Source organism: Nomia melanderi, chromosome 1 (assembly GCF_051020985.1).
Source record: "Nomia melanderi isolate GNS246 chromosome 1, iyNomMela1, whole genome shotgun sequence".
NCBI lineage: Eukaryota > Metazoa > Arthropoda > Insecta > Hymenoptera > Halictidae > Nomia > Nomia melanderi.
The window spans coordinates 16,472,989-16,491,295 of NC_134999.1; the positions used below are offsets into that span (position 1 = coordinate 16,472,989).

The following is an 18,307-nucleotide window of genomic DNA, read 5'->3' on the forward strand; positions in this document are numbered from 1 at the left end:
TGAATTAGTCGTTCCCGGAGCACTTTCGAACCACATGTTCATCCGCCTGTTGGACTGTATCACGCCGCGGCGCAATAAAAACGTATCGTTTTTATGGAACTTTCGAAGCAGGAAGCGCGCGTACCGAGCCAAGGAATATTAAAAAAGCCGTGTACGCGTATCGTCGTCGCGTACGCTTCTTACGAAACGGACACGGGCAACAAGAGCAATTCTAAATTCGCGTGTATGACCGGTGTTTCTTGCTGAAAGAAAGTGTAACGATTCGAACAGCCATTATCGTATTCTCGAGCATCTCAATTCCTTGCGCTCCGAATTAATTAAGAGATTTGACAACGAAGAATTTTCTTTCCGCTTATTTTACGCTTTCATTAACCCTTTGCACACGGAAGTTTTTCACTAGAAACATTTTAACATTTTCTGATGAGATAAAGACGATATTTTGTGAAACTCGAGAGAAATCACACGTACATTGAGGAACAAAGCTAATTGATTTCAATATTTCTCAAATTGATGCATTATAGAAAGTATAATATTAAATATCAAATTTTATATTTTTACAATATGAAATCAGATGAGTGAGTCACCTTTCGCAAAGGGTTAACTGTCTAAAAACCTTAGATAATAATCATTGCTTCCACCGCTTAAAGTATCAAGACATTAAACGTATATCATTACTATTCATAAAACACAAACTTCCAACGTTACAAAGGCTCAGACTTTTTCCTCGTCCGACAGCGTACCCTGATAATGGTTAAACACAATCTTATCGCACAATGGACCGCAAAGAACGCATTTATTGCCGTAAAAAAAGGAGAAACCGTTCGCGGCTTCGATCAAGTCATTTACCACGAAGGTAAAGATATTTTTCGATGGAATCACGTTAACGATTGGTTCTAAATGCAACGGATTATTTATCGGCGAGCCTAGCATTTCCATTTATCCTGTCGATCAATATTTGTCGCGTGGAATGCCAAAGCCAGACGTCGGATTCGCGTTTTCGTTGTCGGCGCACGCGAGCCAAATACAGGGTGTCTCTTAATCAACTGCGTAACCTGCAACCGAATAAATCCGCGCACGATAAGCGAGTGCTCGTCCTAAAGAACCGATTCACTCGAAAGTTTCGTGTGATAAAACTTTGTTCTTTTCGCGATGCTGCTCCTTTGCGAAGCGTGACGTCGAGATCTTAACCCTTTGAACTCTGTACGCTCCAATATTGTACCAGGAATAATATCAGATATTTTAATGAATCTTAAAGAAACTACCCTGTAATTATTCGATTTTTCACACATCCAAATTTTGCGCTAAGAAGGATAAAAGATCTAAGAAATGTTACAGCATTTTTCATTTTCGCTAGGGATACTATAAAAATTAGTTGCAGCTGCTGATAGATTATAAATATAAAAGCGAAATAATCTAAATAAACTTCAATATACATTGTTTACACATAGTGTATTGAAATGAATCTTTGGACATATATTTTATATAACCTTGAATATTTTGCTTTTACAATATTCTATTGCATATTGCCCTGCGTTTCAAAAATTGAAATGGCTAATACAAGTGCAAACAGGGGTTAACACTTTGCGGACGAAGATTCTTTGAAATGTGCAAAACTTTTAACAGATGAAGCTAAATTAACAACAACAATAGGAAACTGCGTGCTGAGTTCCTGATATTCGAGTGATTAAATCATTTTTTTATGACTTAGTCTTCCAAATATGAATACTTCATCTCCACGGAATGTCGACATTCGTCCGCAATGGGTTAATTTATGATCGGTCAACAATGTGTCGAACGAGCGACTTGTTGGGACTGCGATGGAGAGGATAGCTGGACTTATCAGCGGCGTTGCTGCTCCATAACGTCGCGAGTGCCAGGTTCGATGCAACGGTCGTGTTGCTAATACGGGGACACCTTGTGTATTTCGGAGCTAGATCGCCGTCGCGAGGAGAACGTTACATTTTACATAAGCGCACGCCGCGCTATCGAGAATAGGTATTATTCCGTCGGATTACAAGTCGCACACCGCTCGTAATCTACCGATCTGCCTCGAAACAGGATGTTCAATTAAATTTCGCTAGGCGAACGCGAAACATCTGGCTGACAAAGACGGTTCCTCGCTTTTGCGCGGACGTTCCGCCGCGATGTCTGACGATCCGTTAAAATTCGCCGAGAGGAAAGAAAGGAAAATGTGAATTAGCCTCGTAGAATCGAACGAGGCTCGCGTTGACGTTTAGAAATTGAATCTAACGCGCCGACTGCCGTGAAAATCTTCAGCGTTTCGCGTAATTATTCTTTCGCGAGAGAGATGAATGGGAAGGATTATTAATTATACAATTCTTATATCACGCTATTATCAACTTACATTATAATTGTCTTCGAGCAACGCAGAAGCGTCGATCATCGTGTCAACAAATATATTACCTTTCCCTTTCAAGCTGAAATTACCTCTCGAGAGTATTTCTGCAATAATTTATAACACAGCGGACATAGATATCTTTTTCCTAATTAGAATCATTTTCTCATAGTTGCTTACTAAAACTAATACAGCTATACAGAGAAAGATAGGTAAGATCAATGGGTTAAACGTAGCAGGATAGTCATTCCGTTAATAATAACCTCGCGTTTGTTTTACACTCGGTTCTAGAAAAAGAAAATTGCTCTCAGATTGCGGCGAGGAACGAAGAGTGAAAAAAAACGACGGGGAAAGCCGCGTTTACACGTGTACGGACCGTTAATTGCGAGTTTTTGCTTAGGCCGTTAGCAACAATTTATTAAAGACCTTGTTACGCAACGACACATCAGTTTTCATAATCTACAATGCGGCGTTATCCGGAACACGGATGAATGATGCACCGCGCGGCGCGCGGGGAGCGCTGCTTACGAGATAAAAGTCGTTTTACAGATTCCCGCTGCCAAATACCCGTTAGCATTTCCTCTTCTAACTGTTCAGCATCGGCTCTGCCTTCATTTTGTTTCATCTGCGGTCGGCCTGGTGTTATCCTTTTTGCCCGGCGCATCGCGTCCCGAGCCGCGTTATTAATTATTTGCATTTAATTATCACATTCTCGAACGGTATCGCGTTATCGGGAATAATTAATCAACAGGCAACGCGCGCACTCGACCGGTCGTGCTTTATTTTCCCTGTTGTCCACATTTTATTAATGCCGGCTGGCTCGCTGGACGACTCGCCGCGATTCGCGCACTGCGAAATCGAAGCAACGAGGTTCAAGGGAATAGAAACACTCGGAATCTCTGTGCGTTTCTTCCGATTCGATCGTTCTTACTTTTCCCGGGGAAAGTGATCTATTTCCCTGAGGGTTGGACGGTGAATAATTAGCTTCGAATATCCGGTTGTCAAAGCGTGCATAGTTCGAAATGTCGCAATTGGATTCGAAACTATCATTTATGGATTGGTTGTGAATTATCGCGACGAACCTATCTCTACTTATTAATCTCGCTCGTATAATTACTACAATACCACGCCGTTTTATAACGACTGCGATACGTCAAAATTCGTTGATAACATTCAGCCTGGCGAACATTCGCAGCATCATTATCGCAGCAGCGTTACGCTGTAAAATTCAATCAAGTCCACTGTGAATCGCAGTAATTAAAAATAGAACGATCCTGAAAAATTCCAAATTTAATCGCAGATCAGGAACATTCTCGCTCACGATTTAACGCTCAACACTGTTTAGTATTTATTATTACGAACAGTATCGCAACCAATGAAAAAAAAAGACGACAGTATAAACCCATCGAAAAATTCTGTGATACTCGCGCGTGCAACGAGTGCATCAGCAAGTGATTCAGAAGGGAGAACGGCTCGGCGGTAGCAGTTTACTTCCGACTCACCCTGTATATCCCCTTGGTGTCTTCCCATCTGTTCCCAATGCCCATGGGGTCCCGTGGGTATCTCCCTCCACGAGTTAGGGCCACGTAAGTCGACCAATCGTTCCCTCCCTCGCCGTTGCCCCACCGTCCTCTCTCTCACTCTCTCTCTCTGTCTCCCACTCTTCCTCTCTCTCGCTCTCCCAGCTCTCTCGACCCTCGAATGGCCCGTATTCAAAGACTTCGTCCGGCGTCTGTCGGCAGTTAGTCGCGGGACGTTCATCGTGAAACGCGTGTTCCCGTGTCCCGTGATCTCCCGACGCTACCTAGACGCTAGAGCCCAGCGCCACCGGAGATTAGGGTCCACGACCGTCCTTATCATCCGCAGCCTCCGCGATAACATCCGAGTGAACTTGACCTCGTGTCCAACTGGCTAGATTCAGTGGTGTGCTCACCGATCCGCCGGGAGTGGACTGAAAAGTTACCGCAGAGTGCAACAGGTCCTGGTAGCTAACCGCTAGCCAGCTCTTCTTAGCGGCTAGCTCTTTCGTCTCTCGTGAAACAGCTCGATCATCAGAGAATCGTTCGATCGATACGTACGATAACTTAGCCAAGTGTCTCTGAGAAGGTTCCGCGGCGTTTGGAGTACGGTAACTTCGTGGCGATCGAAGAAAGTTGCGAAGCGAGGACGAATGAAGTCGAAGCTGTCCAGAGTTAGGGTATCCGCGGATTGACGATCGGTCGAGATCGTGGTCCAAGGACACACGTGGCCAGTCGGCCGAAAAAACAGCGTGGAAAGGAAGAGACCCCGATGCCGCGTCCTTGAAGATATTTTCGAGCGGAATATACCTGGCCGGGCCCGATCGAGAGAAGAAAGCTGGAGCGAGCTGCATCCGGTTCAGACGCGCGTGCCCGCCCTCGCTCGCAATCATCTCTGCGGGACGGTTTCGTAATTCGTTTCGGCCGGATTTCTCCGCTGGCCGTGGTGAACCGGGTCGGGAACGGGTCGTGGGGGATCGGCGAATGAGTCCTCGCCACCCGGTGTCGGAATGACACGGCTCCTCGCGAGGAATGCCGGCGCGCGCTGACCAATTCCGCCGCGTTTTTCGCCGTGACACCCGCCGGCACTCGTGCAACAGCCGCGGAATGAGAGGTGTCGTCGACAAGCGTGATCTTCCTTCGGACGGACTGGATGGAGCTGTCCCGAGAGCTACCTGACTACCGAACCTACACGACTCGCCTGTTTTTCGCGTTCCTCGTGAGTATCCGCGAAGCTGTCGCTGTTTCGTCGTTAACCGACGCGATTCGATGATTGTCTCTTGGATTTGACTTTGGTAGACGTGTTCGTTCATTCAGGAGTATGAAGTATCGTTGGGAAAGTGGGAATATTGTACACTGATAATGATTCTGATCGGGTTTCCTAGAAATTCAGGGTGTTCTTGAATAAATGAGGTGATTCAGTAAGAAAAGCTTTGAAAAATCGGGATATTGTATGTTAATAACGATTTCATACTGATTTCCTGGAATTTGAGAGTATCCTTTAACAAACGAGCACTCGATTAGATAGGAAATGTCTGAAAGATTGTAATGTTGCTAAAGAGATCGGTTAATATTGAGTAGAAAAGAGTCGAGAAATTGAAGCTGGGTTAGGAACGGTTCCTCCGATCGTTCGCTCTTCAAAGCCATCGATGACCGCCGAGCGAACGGAGTTACACGTTCTATTGAACAATTGCCTGTCTGTCGGGCGAGCCTAAGGCTCTTTCTTTCCGGTGTCACGCTTTCGGCGACAAATTCGTTCGTTTATAGTTGAACGGGCGCGAATTTCGCGGCGGGAAATGTCAGAGGTGCTTGAACCCCGGGCTCGTGAACCAACAGCAGATCGAATTCGTTCGCATTCCTCGTTGTTCCGAAGCATAACGCACCCCGAACGATTCCTCTGATTAACAACCGGTCGCGATTCATTTCAGATCCGATCGTTTCACGGTTAAGATCGATTGTCTCCCAGAAAACTACCGTTAAAGTGATCGTGACCTCGATTGGGACTGTAGATTCTATATAGATCCGCGTTGACCGTCTATATATGACTAAACAACCGGATCGGCGACTTTTTTGCGAAATCGCTGAAAGGGTACAGCCTAAACTTGACTCCGGGAACGTGTTCGATCTCTTTCCGATCGTTGTTTTGCGTTCGTTACGCGATCATCGCGTGCCTCTCCATGTTGGGAAGTTTTTTGTCTGAGATTAATATTCATGGGTTTCTCGATGGAAATCTGTTAACTTTTTTCGGCCGCTTCAACGTGATTCTCGTATTGTTTATTTGTATCTGTGTGCTGTTCTATTCATTATCACGATACGTCTTCATTCGTTCGAAACGAAGAAGATAATGCTCGTCATTCACGTTGCTGGAGAAGTATCCTTATAGTAATGGTAAGCTTAACTCGTTAAAATAAACCTTGGACAACGCAATCTGTATATTCATGGGATACCTCGAGCGTAAGAGTGTGTCGAGGCTTCGAGTCGCTGAAAACGAAAGCTGCCCGAGAATAATAGACGCGTCGTCCTAATTGAGCGATACGCGAGCCACTTGCGGAAGCGTTAAACGGATTTTCGATTCCAGATCCCGTTCGGAACGTTCGTTACACCATAATTAGAGCGAGGCCCGTGATCTCCGGTCCGTTTCGATTGCTGTATCCGTGCCCAGTCAACACTGAAATCGCGATTCCATTAATGAGGGTTGTCTCGCCGGTGCGCGATGAGAAAATCCGATGATTTCTGCATCGAACGCGAAGAACTTTTCATAGAATTCAGATACAACGATGAATCTGTTTCCCAATTAAAGCTGAAGTGCCGTAGAATGATGCCGGTGTACGAAAAAACATTGGAGAATCGATTTCGATCTTGAAAATATTGATTAATCGTTGAATTTTCATCGCAGTGTCTTAATTATACCCAAGGTTCTTCGAGTTTGCACGCAGAAACGACCGGGTTTTCTCGCCGCGCGGCGTTTCGAGTATAATTAACGCGTTGAAATGGTAACTTGTAAATTGTAGGCCAGTTGAGCTGAATTAGAGGCAGCTTCCGGTCGCCTCGCGCCGATACATCCTCGATTACGCTCGAGTTTGCAGCAGTTGTTCGCTCCTTCTTCGTAATTCTTGTTCGTTTTCCCCGGACTCGCATCCCCTCGTTTTGCATTCGACTTAATAGCCGCGTGTCGGGTATGTATTCGTCGTCCGCCGTTTATAATTTCACGATCCACGGATTCCCCGGCACTCGGGTGTCCGCGAACTGGTTTTATTGGCCGGGGGAGAAAGAAAAGGAAGCCCGGGCGGATAGAATCCGTATAATCTCGTAAATTCCGCGCCGATTATGCGACTCCGACTGCTTATTACCGCAACCGCCGGGATCTTCTGCGCAGATAAAGAGTTTTATAGTGCAGTTCGTCGAAAACGGAATTAAACTAAAATTCTCTAATTCTCTGCACTAAGGGAACCCCTTGCATTCTAGGGATGGTACGTTCTTACAGATCGTTCTCGTCCGCTTAAGCTTCATTCGCTTGAAAACACTGTAAAATCGTGGAATCATCTTGAACGTGCCGTTTCGATCAAAATAGCGTTGAAGAATTCGACGAGTAACAGAAATATAGCAGAACCTTTCATTTTAGGGAAGGGAAAGTTGAAGAATAAGATCTAAGATTTGAATAGAAATAAATCTAATTACACTTAATATACAAATATAAAAAAGTAATACACAAAAATTATAGTTTAATTTTCGTAACAAGGATCACTCGAACAGAGCAAAAAGTGTAAAATTGAGTTCCATCGCGAAAAAAGCATCAAAGCTCTAAGGTCTGCGCGAATCAAAGTGAAATCTAGATAACAATCGAAGAACCCTAGACTCGTTGATCTAGAACCGTAGATGTGAGATCGAGATCGGATCAGAGGCTCAACATTGCTGCAGACGAATCAATCAGACCGGTTAACGGAAACCGCCGATGAAGATTCCAGTCCGCACGCGACTGCCAGCAGCAACAATGCTGCAAGATACACCGCGGATACAGTAAAAACAGCGTTTTAAACCGGTGACGTAAGGCAGATATCATCTGCGGAGGATATTATAATATAATGTACGCGCAAGGCGTCGACGCAACTTGTCTGTGACGAACGTTTCGCAACGCTGATTAGCGTAGACGGTTCCCGGACCCTATATTAGCATAGGTGGCGAGCGTTTTGGTTAAGCAACGACGAAATGTTGCGAAAGGTTTCGCGATCCACGGAGATTCTCCCGTAGATGGGAAAGGATCGATCGATTTCGCTCGTTCGGTCCCGCGATTTCAGTGCTTCGGAGTTACGAGCATTCTCTCGAATTCCTTCGGAACTATTTATTCGATTAACGAACATACTAATTGCGGAACCAGTCATCAGGATTCTGTATAATCGAAACAAGTTCCTCAATGAAACTGAAATTTGTTCCGAAAAATCCGACAAATCTGAGCAAACTGTTCACAAATAAATTGTACGAAATAATATAAAATAATTCTTCACTTCTGTTACTATTGAACATTCTCGTCGAAGACTCCAGCCTGAATTAACCGATTAGAAATCATCGATGGAAGAAAGTTCGAGAGAAAAGATCCATCGTTCTTCCCATAGATCGACGTTTCTTGTCCCAGAAGCATCAAAGGTGCGACAAGATGGCGAGTTGGATGGCTCCGCGACTTCCACGCGCGAAACTAGGATTTCCCGGGAACTATGGACTCGCATTCCCTCGAACGAGGACTCATCTGGGCTCGGTAACGGTCGTGTGAGCCAACGATCGGGCAAGAGGCACCGACAATGTCGGTCGGCTCGCTGCAGGCGGCCTATTAAACTCGCGTTCGCGTCTCATCGCGCTTAACCCGGTCGCTTACCTCCTTGGCCCTATAAATATTGCGGTAGTCATCGCGTGGGCGGGATCCTTTCACTCTCGGACTGGTTAGCTTTGTCCTTTAATTCGTCCGAGCAGCTTCCGTGGCTCGCGAACGCGTCGAGTCATCGTTGGACCGAGGAAAAGTGAAAATAATTAATATTACCTGAAATTTTCGCGCAATAACAGCTCGAAGTCTGGTAAATTTCTGTATTTTCTTTATTTCTGATATCTTATACAAATTTATGAAAAAGAATTCTCTGATCGACGGAAGACAAATTCTTTTGGCCAAAGTCTTTAATCTATATAGAATAGGATCTTTAATCCATAGAGTTTATAGATTAAGGGAATTTAATGATGTTCTTATTTTCTTAGAATGTCAGAGGATGTTGGTCTGATTTTCATTTGATAATGTTCAATTAGAAAGAGTATTTAATTAATAGAATTGATACAACGGTTGCGTGGTATGGCGGGGTTGGCACGCATTGTTCCAAAGATTTTAAAATTCGCGGTGGCGAAGTTGCTTCGAACACGGCCAGCGGAATTAAATAGATGAAGATGTTGCACGAATCTCCGTTGAGCGAGTGCCAGCTGGCTTCAGAGCTGAACTAGACACGTCCAGGGTTCTTTGGAAGTGTCGCAATAGATCACCGTGGAATACCAATTTACTGTCAATACCTGAGACTAGGCCGAGGACAGAGTTTACGAGTGTTTCGGATGGCCTCTGTAAATTCTGCCATGCTTGCGCCGATTATTTAGACCCGCCGCGTTCTTGTCCCAATTTCCCTTGTCCTCGGGACACTTGTTCTCCTAAACATAGAGAACCTCATCCCTGAATCCATTAGACACCGTAGAAATATCGTAACATAAAAACTACAAGAAATTGCATCGTAGCATATTGCGTTAGCATAGTTCCTACATGTAATCCTCCATCATCAATGTTTCAAGAAATACAGTAACAGGCTACCTAAAAGATCTCTCAATTTACTTGGTTTTCCTGTAGAATCATAGGAAACGTAGAAGCAACATTTCACTTTCAACACGCATTAAACACACAAAGCGACAGGCAACGCGTCAAAGAGCCTTGCGCTGGAGACAGCGTGGCAGTATTAGTTGAAGTACGAGAAAGCACTCCGATTTGAAGCGAAACGGACCGGATTTCGAGCGAAACGATGGGGGTACCTTTCAGTTGTCCCCCAGCGAGAGACGATGACGTGCGTGAGGTCGGCAATTTAAAGCGCCATTTGCTTCCTGTGGAAGGGAACAACGGCCCCGTTCCTCCGTTCAGCGTGTCGCCTCTAAGTATTCGCGTGTGACCGTCCTAATTGCGCGATACGTACGCTAATCGCCGGCAACTCTCCCGCAGTCCAGATGCACGCGTGCTCCCGCGATGCGGAGGCATCCGCGCGCCTCGGTTATTAACGATACGCGGCCCAACTGTCGTCGAACGAGACCGAGGAGAATACCAAACGAGGTCCCCGCGCGGTTCGCCAGGTCGCCCCCGATGCCTTTTACTTTCAGATGGATACGTAATATGACGTTCAAAAACGTGTTCCAGCTGGCGGAACTGCGGAACAGTCGCGCCGAAACGCCGCGCTCGGGCTCTCGTCTCTGCGTGGGTGCACGGAATGCTTGTTCAGCAGGATTTTCGGGAAAGTTGACCCTTCGCGCTCCAGAGGCGACTGAGAGTTCGGGAACGTGTTTGTAAAATTTTCAACGAATACTATATACTCTATCAACTTCGGGATTCACTATGGGACACTTTGATCTTGCATTCGCCTGCTGCGGAAATATCCGTCTTGCGAGGGTTAGAGAGGTCCTAGATATGGAGAAACTTCGGAATGGTTCTCAGTCGCCACTTGATTCGATACAGCAAAGCTACGAATCCGAATATTTAGTATTTTAATTTAATCTTTGTATTGCTATGTGGGCTATTTAAATAAAGTGGCTTCGTTGCTTAATTCATCTGTGAATTATCGTTAAATTAGTCTCAATGTCGCCTACGTTTCGTCGGAAAATATTGAATATTTCCAGTGAGAAACTTTCGAGTGTAAAGGATTAGTGACTATTAACCCTTTGCACTCGAGAGGTGACTCTCAGTCGCCATTTGATTCGATACAATAAAACTATGAGGTTGAATGTTTAGTATTTTCAATTAAACTGTGTATTGCTGTAGGAAGTATTTAAATAAAATAGCTTTGTCGCTTGATTTATCTGAATCGTTAAATTGGTTTCAAACAATGTCGTCTATATCTCGGAAAATGTATCTCAAGTGAAAAGCTTCTGAGAGCAAAGGGTTGATACGGCGAAATTGTAAACCTTGGTATTTATTGTTAACCTTTGTACATCGATACGTGGAATATTGAAAAAATAGGTTTCTGATTCATTCGCGACTTCTCGAGACGATAGATGTTAAAGATGTCTTGCATGTTCAACGTTGAATATTTTCAATCAACACTTTGAATATTTTATTTCCGTATCGCTGAATGTCTGACTAGTTTAGCAGATACAGTTAGTAGAACGACAAGAAAGATCTAGGAAGTTCTTAACTTCTATTTACCACTGATCCTAATGGAAGTACCCAAATAGCCCGACGCCATTTTGGAATTTTATAGGTTATCCTACCACGCCAACAATATTCCAAGATCTCTATTTAGGTTTGAGGTTAATCGAACGAGGTACACAAATCTCTAAGCGCCGCCATGATGATTGCGCTATGTACTTTACGTGTTTACGTGTTTATAAAGAAGAAAACATGGATATTTAATGATGCTGTCACTTTATTTTCAGCTTATACCGATTCCCAAGAGCAGAAACGAGGCTCTATTTAAACCGTTTCTTTATATCGCTCGGGGAAATTTGTATTTACCGTAGAGGTCCGCCGTTTAACGATCACGATAGCCGCTTATCTAAGTATCTCGGCCAGCTAAAGCGGTCTGGTGCCAGTCGGGAGCCTCTATCGGGCCTGCATCGCGTAACTCGGATGTTTCCAAATGAATTTGAATCGCGAACAGCTTGCCTGGGACGCGCGAGAGCGCGCCGCGATAACCGGTAGACATCGACTCGCCTGGCGATCGGCTCGGTTAACGGGTAAGGACGCTCGTCCCACGGTACGGATATCGCGGAAATTAAAGCAGAGCGTCGCCGAGCGATCCTCGCACCTCGCCAGCTAATTCGCATGCAAATTTATGTGTCATTATGCGCTGGCAGCCGCGGGTACAGTTACACCCGGCAACTTGGAACCGGCGCAACGAAGTTGTCCCGCGGCACCGAGACGCGTTTCGGGGAATCCCTTGAAACGAATGGCGACTTCCGCTCGTTGGTTCCTGGCCTCCACGAAAGGATTTACGTTGTTCCAGGATTTTCTTAAACCCTCAGCTCGGAATTGTTCGTGGTTTCTCTCTCGAGGAACTTGGATCGATGTCGTGTCCAGCCTTGCTGTGGTTCTAAGTTTATTTATAGACTTACAATATTATTGACCCCTTGCCTTATGATTTCTTTCTGAACTGTAACCCATCCGACTACTCTGTTACTAATTTATTGAAAATCAGAGAAAATTTCGATTTTCTATCAACGTGTGCTGTAAGCTGTGATCATTGATAACGGGAATAATATGTAATTTGCATTCAAATAGATTGACTAATATTTCTGTTTTTTAAATTTTCTTTGTAATTTTCTGAGCCTGACATGATATTGTAGGAGAAGGGGCTAAAACGGTAAGAATATGAGTTATTCACTGGTCAAATCGATTAACTTTTTGCATTTTTTAGATTTCTATCATTGAAACGCTTCAGTAGCTCTTAATCTATTATGTTTAATATAATTCCGTTATGACTGCGTTTGGTATTACGAAATACGAAGACTTTGGTCATGGGAAAATTGCTTCAAGAATATACTGTTTTATGTATTTTAAAGTACATTGTCTTACGACGATTTGATCTTGCCTCTACTTTTTTTCGTGAAGTTATTCGAGTTGTCCAATGACTGGCTCGTACGGTCCAATGATTTTCTGATATTACTGTCGAGTTAAAATGAATTTTTCTGTGAAACGTGGACGCGACAGGAAGATTTATGACGCTTCGGTAATTCGTTCGAGAAGACTCACCAGGCAACGATGAGAACAATTGTAGCAAAAACTGGCGAAGTATGTGGCCATTGAAACGTGGACTATCACCGCGCAACGACAACATTCGTTGAACTTGAGCGCGGCGACGATCATCGTGATTCCTCGTGTATTATTCATGAAGAATGCTGGATCTTTCATATTTGTAGCATAATGTGTCTCCGTTGCGTTAGGCACCGGCGAACACAATGAGTAAACGCGTTAAGCAATTAGCTGGCTGTTGGGTGTTTAGATCTAACCTTGAACGCGACGCAAACGGGACGGGGGAAATGTGTTGCGATGGCCGGGAACTGGAAGATCAGCGATCCGAGTCGCAGAAAACAAAGAGAAAACAATCGTTCTGCATTAATATTATCTAAGGAAGTAGGATTCCCGACTGCGTCGTAAATAAATGCAGTCTTGGCTGTCGTGGTATTCGAATAAAACAGATTTAACCGTCAGGACGAGTTGCTTCGACTAGGTCGGATAATAGCTCGATGATATATCAATAGAATGTCTATAATTAATATAGACTTTAGACTAGACTAGACTATATAGAATTCATAGGCCGGTCGTATTGGTTCGACAATAAATCCAATTTCTTCCGAATCTCTCAATTTCAAAATGAAAAGCGTAGACGATCGTGTCTTCTTTATCGAAAGAAGTCTTATCACTCTATTTCTTTGTTAATCATTTTACTGTCAACTGTTTAGAAAATTCGTGTTAGATAGTACCATTCGACAACGCTTCCATTCTTCAGCTGCGAGCAACGTTGACTAGAAACTAGAATTCTCTATAATTTCATGTGTTAATACTGGAATTACCTAGTAATTAGAAGGATTCACTTATAATTCCTTATGAAGATTAGAATAGTCATTTTTCAAGACTTAACCCCTTAAACGACACGAAAATCTTGAGCGTTTTCCCGTAGTTCTTCCTTTATAGCAAAGAAAAGCAGGAACGATAGCTGATTATTTGGCGTTACAATGTTTGCATTACACTACTATCAACATAGTCACGTTGTTAACCCTTTGTTTAGGTTAATATTAATCTAATATGTAATGATTAACTTTGTACAATGCCCCCATACGTGAAACATTCGAAAAAAATAGCTTTGTTCCTCAACGTACTTGTGATTTCCTTTCGAGTTAGTTTCAAAGAACATCGTCTTCGCCTCGTCAAAAAATGTTAAGCATTTCTACTGAGAAACTTCCGAGTGCAAGGGGTTAACCGTTTGGATGCTAAACAACTTTTGTGGATATTTACCAAAACTGCGGAAGTGATTGGGTGTGTACGCAAAAAAATTAATAAGAGTAGTTATCTAATGAGATCACAAATATTGTGTTATTACAAAAGAATTAGTTGCATTTGCTGATAGATCACGAAACAACCTGGAGTGCTAAGGGTTAAAATCGACATTCTCGGTGTAGTCGTATCGGTCCGGCGAGAGTGAACGCGCATCCTTCGGAGTCCTCGGCCCAGTATCCGCGGACGTAACGCGCCGCGCGTAGACGGCGTTAGCGAGCGAAGAAGCGGAGGGTTTGACATAACCGCACGCGGCGCACACGTAATAGCGGTTTCCAAGAGCACACGAAACACGGAACTTTCGGTGTTGAAAGGATTCAGGCATGCGTGTCACGTACGTGTGCTCGAGTCCCGTGTATACACGATCGCAGGCGATCCATCGCAATGCTATCTCGCTCTCGAATCGCGAGGATCGACGAGAAGAATTCGTACCGAGTGAAATCGTCGGGGCTTGCTCGTCTCTCTCTCTCTCTCTCTCTTTCTCTCTCTCTCTTGTTCGTCTTCCGTCTTTCCTGCCCACCGCCACAATTAGGGTTAATTAGCACGCGTAAGCGAGAAATCGCAATTGGAGCAGACCTGTATAGCAACAGCATCAGTCGCTCTCTCCTCTCGACTTTCCACGCAGACGATCCTCTCGGGAAGCCGACAGGCGATACTTCACGTTCTACTAGGGATCCTATTTTTAACTAATTAACATGATACTCCGGCGATGCACAGTGAAATAAACAGGACGCTTTTTTCCATAGAATATTCGCGAGTCGCGCAGGTAGGGCTCGCAGTACCATTTTCGTGCGAACGTGCCGTGAAACCGTGCTTTCGATCGTTTATCACGTTTCGAACACGACGGGAGCTGCTCCGCATCGCAAATTGAATTTTCCCACGTCATCCGGAGGTAAGAGAATGGCGCATTCGTCAGCAGCTCGAATTAAGGTTTCCCGTGCAAGGGGTATTTTCGGGATTTAATTTTCGAGCTTATAACATGGCGACCGCGGTCACCGATAATCGGGAATTGAAAATTACAATTCGTTCTTAGATCAGTTGGTATTTGTTCATTACAACTTGGAAATTGGAGGTTTGAAAGTAGACAATTAGGATATATATTTTAATAATTACATCAATCAAAATCGATCCAAATATTGAGCCAATAATATTTATAAAATTCGATACGAGTCAAATCGGCTCGTCCTGTAAATAGTGCTGAGCACATCATTACATTCAATAGCCTGGATATCTAGATAATAGTGTAACCTAAGAATTAGTATCAAATAATTAATAATTAAGACGTTTTATCTACAAAAGAATAAGTGATATAAAACACAACAGTTCCTCGTGACATTCAACGTGTTAAATCGTGTAGCTTTCTTCATTTCTAGGTTACAAGATATTCGTCCACGATTCTGCGAAGTGGGCGCGCAGCTTAAAACTGGTCTGATCGGCAGCGCGTCGCGTTTCGGACGAACACAACTCGAGCTGGATCTTCGAGTTTCCCGCGGAATAACTGACTAATTGTCTCCGCGTCTGGCCAAGGACTTGTGCAACGATCTCGCGCAATAAAAATCTGAATAAACGACAAGAAGTGAATTGAAACATGCGCGGGGGACGATGCGCGCACGTAATTGTGTTTCCCCGGCGCGCGCCGCGAAGGAGAAAAAAAAACCATTTATCTCGATAAAAGAACGTCCTTCTAGCCGCCGTCCTTCGCTTACCTGTTGCCTCCGCAATTAACCGTTTTTCCATGCCCGTCGATAAATTAGTCGATCCGCGGCGCGATTAATTTGTCGTAATCACGCGCGCGGCAGCGATATCTAAAACCGCTGGCAACGTCCTTGCCGCGATCTCGTTTCGCCGCGGCTTTTAACCTTCGCCCGGCGAACATTGGGCCCGCCCTGGTCCACGTTCTTATACTGTTACTCGTGCAGCGCGTACAGGGTGTCCGAAAGAACACACAAACCGGTTTCCGGCGCGTCCGCAAAAAATCGCTGGGCTTTTCGCGCACGAAATTTTGGAACCTCAGAGAATTCATCAATGAAACTTGCAAACATTCTCTTCTCGTTTATTACTAATGTGTTTAATGGTTTAGACAAAACTTTGGCAAAGTCAATCAATTCTTAATGAACATTGCACGAGACTTTGGAACTTCCAACCTGGAAATTCGGAGAATTCATCAATGAAACCTATGAACATTCTCTTCTCGTTTATTCCTAATGTGTTTAATGGTTTAGACAAAACTTTGGCAAAGTCAATCAATTCTTAATGAACACTGCACGAAATTTTGGAACTTCCAACCTGGAAATTCGGAGAATTCATCAATGAAACCTATAAACATTCTCTTCTCGTTTATTCCTAATATACTTAATGCTCTAAACAAAACTTTGGTAAAGTCACTTCTCAACACTAGATTCACGGTAAGAGTAAATTCGACTCCCATTGAATTTTCTAAACATTACTTAACAAACGTCTCGAATTTCGATTGATTCAATCACGTGATTATGGTTCCCAATAATAAATTTTTAAACATCCGATTTCCTAGATCTAAACGGACACCAATCTTCCTGGCAACAATAGAATAAACTACAAAATAAATATCCACAAATCTAGTGTTAAATAACTATCATTAATAATGAATGTTTCGAGTAAACCGTTCAGTACGCTGAATCCTCGATGTACTTTCTCGCGACATCTTTCTTACGACTCGATGGAAAGATCTTGTTCGCCGATCGATACGCTCACCGTATTCGCGACTTTGTCTAGCGAATGAATCGTCCTGTGTCTCGGGAGCTGGGGACAAGAAAAATGGAAGCCGAATCGGCCGGAGTAGCCAGGGGAATGAGTAATCAATTAATACGTTCGGCTGTGCATAAACACGGTGGCCGCGGTGGCCGGTCGAGGGATCGATTACGATCTCTCGGCTCGCGAGAGACCCTGACGAAGAAAAGCCAGTGCCCGTTGCCCCGAATCGTTGCATCGAGCCACGCCACGCCAGGAGAAACAGAGACGCTCGGACGCGGGACACGTGAAACCGGTTATGCTGATGGCAAACTGTTTTTCACCTTTTGCGCCTCCCTCTACCTGGCCATCGCCCCTCCGTTCAGGACTGCTCACTACCGGCGATGCTCTATCCTCTAGGGCCGGGTGACTGCTTCGGGTCCAGATAGATCATCCTCAAGCTGAATTCCTGCTGTACGTCCAGCCGGTCGTTTCGTAACCGTTACGACTAGATTTTTACGCATTTCGCGTGATCCCTGACGGAATGCTCTAGTTTTCAATTGTCAGATGTGTATGTGGTTTTTAACCACTTGCGCTGGCAACGAATTGAAAAACTCGACAGGATCTCGCGCGAACAATTTTGTCTTCGCATATTATATACAGATATGTACAGAAATATTGTTTACCAATAATATTGTACGAAGTGGTAGATCTCAGAACAATCTGGAATATGTAATCCAATAAGACTATCGACGTGTACAATATGTCGTTGGTGATTTTCGGACAAAAACATCACGACGTGTGTAACACGTCTTTCCAGCGCAAGTGGTTAATGGAGCACTAAATATTACATGGATGCCTAGACATTCTTCTTATATGTTGTTTTTATATATTTCTTGTTAGGTGTCAGTGTTTATGATAGTTATTTAGGAAAAGGCTATCTCTTAGCACTTGAAGCTAATTAATGGAAGACATAGAAACTAAGGAAGAATTCTATTTTGTTTCAATATTCCATATACCGATGCGTTATAGAAAACTTAGTATTATACATAACTTTATAGTTTCGATATGTCGAATCAAATTATCGTATTGTCTTATGGGAAAGGATCTCCTAGGATTATAGACTAGTTAGGTCATCTATTGAAACAGTCAACTTCTATCATCCTTTGGAAAAAGAAATGCCTTAGAACTTTATGTTACTTAGGTCTTGGTTAGATTATAAATTAGATTTCTAGTAAGAATCAGACAATTGTTAATTTGTCCTTATGCGTTGAATATTCCGCAACACGCACGGTGAAGAATTATAACAGTACCCCAAAACAAATGACCCGCTCCTGGCTCGTCTTGTTAACAGATCTTCAACAACGCATTCTGATAGGTTGCTTTTCAATGACGCAGTGGCATAAACAAATGATCCGGCTCCCACTTCCATCCCTCTGTCAGTCTATCTGCCACTTA

General features: G+C 43.9%; 1 protein-coding gene across 4 annotated transcripts in view; it reads left to right on the forward strand.

Annotated features, from left to right (window-relative positions):
- LOC116429465 (uncharacterized) overlaps positions 1-18,307 on the forward strand; it is a 77,445-nt gene that overhangs the window by 46,093 nt on the left and 13,045 nt on the right. Inside the window, exon 1 of one of the 4 annotated variants that reach the window (XM_031982447.2) lies at positions 4,094-5,092. The exons of the other annotated variants lie outside the window; for them this stretch is intronic. The gene's annotated coding sequence lies outside the window, so the exon portion shown is untranslated. Of the gene's footprint in view, positions 1-4,093; positions 5,093-18,307 lie in introns of those variants that run through there. 4 annotated transcript variants of the gene reach the window in all.